This window comes from Piliocolobus tephrosceles, chromosome 2, assembly GCF_002776525.5.
Source record: "Piliocolobus tephrosceles isolate RC106 chromosome 2, ASM277652v3, whole genome shotgun sequence".
NCBI classification, from domain to species: Eukaryota; Metazoa; Chordata; class Mammalia; order Primates; family Cercopithecidae; genus Piliocolobus; species Piliocolobus tephrosceles.
In genome coordinates, this window is record NC_045435.1 from 93793958 (window position 1) to 93801284 (window position 7327).

The 7327-nt window shown below is 49.9% G+C and overlaps 1 protein-coding gene across 1 annotated transcript in view; it reads left to right on the top strand.

Moving 5' to 3' along the window:
- LOC111555603 (7-alpha-hydroxycholest-4-en-3-one 12-alpha-hydroxylase) overlaps window positions 1–7327 on the top strand; it is a 20507-nt gene that overhangs the window by 2686 nt on the left and 10494 nt on the right. The window lies entirely within an intron of this gene.

Below are 7327 nucleotides of genomic sequence, written 5' to 3' on the forward strand. Positions count from 1 at the left end.
TCCTGACCTCAGGTGATCCACCTGCTTTGGCCTCCCAAAGTTCTGGGATTACAGGCATGAGCCACTGCACCCAGCCAGGATGCCTTTAATGTCGGAATTATTCAAGATCCCTCCTCAGTGCCCATGTCTCCCCCACCTCAGGGTACTGTCAACCCTCCCCTGGTTTCCATGATCATTGCGGAACTCAGAGCTTTCTGCTATCCCCAGACCCCCATGGGAGTCTCCCAGCACCTCTCACTCAGCTTGGCCAATGCAGAACTTGGCATCTGAGCCCCTGCCTCTTCCCTGAACCACTTGTTCTCCTGATTTCCCTGCTCTCTCTGCTCAGAACACTACCAATCACCCCATCTCCCAGAGACACTCTCCCTCCTCCTCTTTCACCTTCATACAAGCAGGCCCCCGTCCTGTCAGTACACCCCCTGTGATGCCTCTGAAATGTGTACCCTCTTCCCTTCTCCTACTGTCATTCTTATACCTGTGACCTCTGCATTTCTCTTCTACGCTGCTGCCAGAGGCTTTTTTGCCAAAAGCACTTCTGATTGTTACTCTTTTACTTTCCTGGTTCCCTTTTGACTTCACACACTTGACATGTAAATTTTGTCACAGATGGTCCCCCTTGCCTTCACATACCTGATGTTTAAATTTTGTCACGGTTGGTCTCCAAACTCCCCAACTTTGCCAACTTTCTCCAATGAAACCATCCCTAAAGTAGAAGCATTGCTTTTCCCGCCCATGCCAGTGCCAGCTACTCCTTCCTGGAAGACTTCCTGGATTTCACTCATTCCATCCTCTGGCCAGAAATGGCCTCCAAACTGTGGAGCTCCTGCAGCACCATTTGTATCATAGCATATCTGTTATGTGTCGTTGCTTTCTGTATCTTGGTTTTTGCCTGCTGCCCACTTCCCCAGACTGAAGCCTACTGGGGCATGGTATTTTATTCATTTCTGACCTCCAATTCCCTAAGTGAAGATTAAATGTTAGAAACCTGACTTCTAGTCTCAGCTAATTTGCTTTCTGTCCTCAAATCATTTCCTGGCCTTAGCCCTCCAATCTGTGAAATGAAGACAACGCCCCTTCCCAGCGTGCTTACCAGTGCTGCAAGAGGGTGAGGGGGTGGCTGACATAGCTGCAGCTGGCTGATGGCAGGGCCCCAGCTGGAGCTGGGACAGGAGAAAGAACGACTGTGGGAACTGGATAGAGGGTCTTGGAGGAGGTCGGCCCAGGCTGCATGGACCCCCGACCCAGTGACCAGCCAGTGGAGCTTCTCTCCGCTACTTCTATCTTACATCGCTGGCAGCCTCACATTTCTCCTGAGGCTGCCTGTTCTTCTCTGCCAAGAGAGTAGGCAGGGGTCTGAGCCGGGGTGAGAGTCTGTCCCCAACTAGCTGTGTGACCCTGGGCCAGGGCTTGCCTTTCTCTGAGGTCAGCTGCCCATAAATGCTGATGTCTGCCTGGGGCTTGATAAAGCTCTGCCTGGTTAGGAGAAGCTGAGATATCCCAGCCTATTCCACAAGGACCAGGAGCACAAGGAGAAGAGTTGAGTAGGGGGCACGGAAGGAGGAGAAAGGGGCTGGAAGGTGGAAGACTGTCCATGGGAAACGTACCAATGACATCTCTGCCCAGCCAGGCCCTGTGCCCAGTACAATGGGGCTGGGGTGATGGGGAAGCAGGAACAGAGCCTTCACACACCTCCTTGGCCCTCCCTAGACCTTGGTGCTATGTCTCCTTTTATGCCTCACACCCAAGGGAATATGGACCAGGATTGGCCTGTGGATTGGCTGGAGTGGGGCTGAGGGCCTGAGTTCCCTGAGTCAGGACCAGAAGGTCTCAAATGGGAGTGACCATGTGCCGACAGGAACTTAATGGACCCTGTGGCCTTTCTGAGAGCCCCAGAGGAGATGCTTGGGACTGAGGGAAGCCTCAGCGGGTGAGGTGTGAGGTGAATGCAAGTGTACCATCCTGCAGTCAGCGATATCCAGCATAACTACAGGCCCTCCAGGAAGCAAGAGGCCCCAAGGATTGGAGTGTGGGCAGGGAGCCCAATGCCCCATGCTCACCTGCTGGCATGAGAGGGGCCCATGGCCCATGTAGCTCTCTGCCCCCTGAATGAGGACTGCTGCAGCCAACCCTGGCAGAGGCCTTGAGGCAGGAGGAAGACTGTGACCACCAAGGATGCCTCTAGTCACCACCCGCTCAACCCAGTCATTCTGCCCCCTATTCCTCATTTCTATGCCAAATGTTTTCTTCCTCTCATCCTTTTCCTCATCAGGACCTCAGAGGAAAGTCCACTAAATGTGTTCTCTCTAAAGATGGTTTGTAATAAAGCAAGATCGGGGTGGCTTTCCAATGGTGGAATTTCAGGCACCTGGGAAAGAAAAGAGATGCTTTTCTCATAGAGAATGACTGGAGTCAAAACATCACATTTCACGGCGTTGAGCATGGGCAGCAGTCCTGCCCATGGGCAAAGCAACTTCTACGCTTCCCCCTAGGTCAGCCTATGGGAAGAATCCACCTTGCCTCAGAGCCTGAGGGTCAGAGGAATTCTGATTGCTTTCCTGAGACCCCTGGGAAAGGTTTGAGCAGTGCAGTCAGGGAGCCAGACCTTGTCAGGCCTTTGGGGAGACAGAGAGCAACAGGAGGAACCAAGGCCCAGGCCAGAAAGTAAGGCTAGGATGGAGAGGGCTTTATCCTGGCCTGGGCTGTGAGAGCTGCCAAGCTGCTCTCAAACTATATAGCATCTAAGACAGTGACAGAGAATGAGGTACCTGCAGCTAGCCCTTGCCCTCTCCTTTGGACATAGGCTTCAGGGCACTACTTGTTATATTCTTGCCTTTTGCAGCAAGTACACACTCACACATACACAGAGAAAGGCATGAAAGAACAAATAGGACTGGGTGAAGTGGCTCACGCCTGCAATCCCAGCACTTTGGGAGGCTGAGGTGGGCACATCACTTGAGCTCGGAAATTTGAGACCAACCTGGCCAACATGGTGAAACCCTGTCTCTAAAAATTCAAAAATTAGCTCATGCCTATAATCCCATCTACTCAGAACACTGAGGCACAGGAATTGCTTGAACCTGGGAGGCAGAGGTTGCAGTGAGCTGGGATCATGTCACTGCAATCCAGCAAGACTCTGTCTCAAAAAAAGAAAGAATAGGAAACTTGCAGGCACATAACCAGACCCACTTGGACACAGTGACACAGCTGCATCATAACCACATACACAACCATATATACTATGCACAACCCACACAGCAACACAGACACATGCACACATACTTCCCAGGCACATAGACACACAGACACACACAAATCCACCAACGCTGGTGTGACAAGCCCTGCTGGGTGTCCCTTGCCTGACATCTTCTCTGTGCATCATGGGCACAAAGTCAGGGCCTCCGAGCACCTAGACCCTGTTGGTGCAGCTCAGGCTGTATCTCACCAGCCAGGCTGGCAAACGAACAGAAGTTCCTTGTAGGACAAGATTTCCAGAGCTCTGAAGTAGAATTCCATCCTCCACATCCTCAAACAAATATCCACCTTCAGATCTAGAGCTTCATTTCCCAGGGAACTAGGAAGCTCAGAGTCCTTCCTGATGGTGGGGAATTGGGGGCCTTGCGGAGAGAGAACTAAAGGCAGAGCTGAGAGAGACTGGATGTGGGGAAGGCACAGGGCAACTTGTGCTACATCAAGAGACCGCCAGACGGCACGTGATACATGTGCTATGACTACGCCATCAAAAGCTCAGGGGAAGAGAAGAAACAGCGGGAGAAGAAACAGTGGGCAGAATACTGCTTGCCTGTTCAATCCTCTATCAGCCATTCACTCACAAAAAAAAAAAAAAAAAAAAAAAACAACTTATCCATTCATTCTGAAAAGAATCTACTATACTCTGAGCATGTATTGAAGCACAGGGGATGCAGAGTTTACACATGGCAAAGTCCCTGCTCTCATGGAGCTTATGTTCACCCAGCCGTCTGTTCTCCTACCCTCCATTCCATCCACCAAAACGTTTCCTTTCCTGTGTGCCAGGTTCCACGTTCAATTGTGCAGGGCAGACATGGTGGGACGTGTGCAGGTTGCACCAGGTAGTTCTATGAGGTGGAAAGAGCAGTTGAGTGCTTTAGAAGCTCGGGAAAGAGAGATGCCATGTGGGCAGGCAGCTCCCTGGGGAAAGGCTTCTCAGTGGATGTGTCGGGGGGCAGGGAGAATGCCAAGCATTAGAGACATGAAGAGAAAAGCACTGGGCACAGTATATCAGTCAGGAATCTTTAGGTTGCAAGTAACAAAACAACATGACTCCACATGGAAAGGAATTTATTGGTTCTTGTAACTGTTGAATCCAAGATTGGGACAAGCTTCAGAGGTGCTTTGTTTCTGAGGCCCAAACAGTGCCCTCGGGATCTGCTCACTCACATGCGCTATCTCCTTCACCTTCTGAAGTTTGGGTGGAGGAAGGAGTAGCTCCAGATCTCAAACCCTCTCAGCTTCAGTTTCATGCCTGTCTTCTCGCATGTTCTAGTGACATCGCACTTCATTGGCTCTGCCTGGGTCATGTGCCCACCCCTAAAAGAATCACCATGACCAGGGAAATGTGAAGGCAGTAACTGACCCATGTCCCATGCTCCACCCAACCTCCTCTCAAAACACAGGGCAGAGTGACCAAGCAGTGGTGTCCCAGAGAAAGTGGGATTCAGTTATAAAACAAGGGTGAGGGAATACCTGGCTGGAAATTATCCTAATTACACGAGGGTGCCCACAAGACCAAAGGCATAGAAGTTGAAATGTTCTGGAAATGAAAAGGGAATGGAGGAGTATGAGGGCTAGAAGATGTATGGGGTCCTATTTGCAAAAGCACTAGCCTTGACATCAGACAAAGATTTTGGACTTGATTGTGCAGGTCCCAGGGAGATCTGAAGGCTCCTGAGATGGGGCCCAGGCCAAGCATGTTCACTGCCTCCTTCTGCAGACTGCACATGGTCCTGGGACATTCCCTGGGCAGAGCACTTCCAGGCCTTCCTGATTGCCAGATGCTGGGGCCACCATCAGGGCTACAAGAATGGTCCTTTTAATAGTATTTCCCAGCTGGACTACAGAGAATGTGGAACCCTGGTTAGTGAGGACCTTAGGCTCTTTTTCCCCAGCAATGCCAGAAGGAAAATGCTTCCTCCTCCACCCATGCATTTAACAGACACTTTCTGAAAACCTACACACTAGGCCCTGTGTTAGGGGGTTGGGTACAGCAGTGAACCTAACCAAGATCCCCACCTTGTGGAATTCACCTGGGACAATGTGGGTGGGGACAGTAGCACTGAACCTCACAAATAGGAGAAACATATACAACGTCTGAAAGAAATAAGTGCTATTGAAAAAATTAAAACATAGAACATCAGGAAGATCAGGAGCATCAGAGATGGGCAAGTTTGTGTTAAATAGGTTGGACAGGTGAGTGAAAGGTGAGATCTGAGCTAAGACCTCAGGAGGAGAGAGTGAGCCAAGCAGACAGCTGAGAGGAGAGCAGTCCAGGAAGAGGAATCCCCAGGGGGATGTGTCAGGAGTGTTTGAGATCAGTTGTGTCTGGAGCACTGGAGGCTGGTGTAGCCAGGACGGGTGCAGATCACATAGGCCTTAAAGGATTACTGTAAGGAGTTGGGCTTGTTAAATAAAAACTATGGGAGGCCATTGTTTTGGACTAAGCTCCTGCACTAGGTGCCAGCTGACCAGACCGAACCAAAATGGAATCTGTGGTATGAAAGTTCCATTTCCTCAAACCGAAACTAAGTTGTTATCTGACCTTTGAGACTCCTGGAGACAGAGTTAACAGCCAAATTCCCAAACATGACAGTTTCAGTTGGCGTGATAATGCAGACAGTAACCATGCTCATGATAATGAAGTTCCCCCTGTTTTAATCATCATTAAAAAGTAACCTGAAGAAACCTGATGTCAAACACCCTGTTCTGGCCGTATATAGAAAGTAACTTTGAAATGACCAGTCTGGCCCTGTGCAGTGGCTCACACCTGTAATCCCAGCACTTTGGGAGGCTGAGGCAGGCAGATTGCTTGAGCCAAGGGCTTCCAGTCCAACCTGGGTAACATAGTGAGACCCTGTCTCTACAAAAAAATACAAAAAGTAGCCAGGTGTGGCGGTGTGCTCCTGTAGTCCTAGCTACTTGGGGGGCTGAGATGGGAGGATCACCTGAGCTCAGGAGGTGGTGGCTGCAGTGAGCCATGATTGTGGGATTGGACTTCAGCCTGGGTGACAGAGTGAGACCCTGGGTCAAAAAAAAAAAAAAAAAAAAAATCAACCTTCTATTTGTTCTTAACTTCTTCCTGCTTTCGACAGCCCTTTCCTGTCTATAAAACTAACCTCTTCTACCCAGCTCATTGGAACACTCTTTCTATTTTATGTAGTGAATCTGTTCCTGATTCAATGAGTGTATCGCCTGATTCTAGAGTTGCCAATAACGCTAAGACCTTGAAACTAAATTTGTTGTAATCTGGTGTTTTGACAGGCTGATGCTCTGAGGGAGGAGGGAGTAAAGGCTAAGAGTGTTAGGATCACTCTGGCTGCTAGGTGCAGATGAGAAGGGAGGAGAGCAAGAGAGAGGAAGCACAGGGGCCAGTTGAAAAACTATTGCAGCAATTCTCCAGCCTGGCCAACATGGTGAAACTCCATTTCAAATAAAAATACAAAAATTAGGCCCAGGCATGGTGGCTCACACCTGTAATCCCAGCACTTTGGGAGGACAAGGCGGGTGGATCCCAAGGTCAAGAGATCAAGACCATCCTGGCCAACATGGTGAAACCCTGTCTCTACTAAAAATACAAAAATTAACTGGGCATGGTGGCAGGTGCCTGTAGTTCCAACTACTCAGGAGGCTGAGGCAGGAGAATCGCTTGAACCCGGGAGGTGGAGGTTGCAGTAAGCTGAGATCGCGCCATTGCTCTCCAACCTGGGCAACAAGAGTGAGACTTCATCTCAAAAAAAAAAAAGATAAAAGAAATAAAAAGAAAAAGAAATACAAAAATTAGCTGGGCATGGTGGCAGGCGCCTATAGTCCCAGCTACTTGGGAGGCTGAGGCATGAGAATCGCTTCAACCCGGGAGGAGGAGGCTGCAGTCACTGCACTCCAGCCTGGGCAACACAGCAATAGAGCAAGACACTGTCAGAAGGAAGGAAGGGAAGGAAGGAAGGAAAGAAGGAAGGAGGGAGGGAGGGAGGGAGGGAGGGAGGGAGGGAAGGAAGGAAGGAAGGAAGGAAGGAAGGAAGGAAGGAAGGAAGGAAGGAAGGAAGGAAGGAAGGAAGGAAGAAAGAAAGAAAGAAAG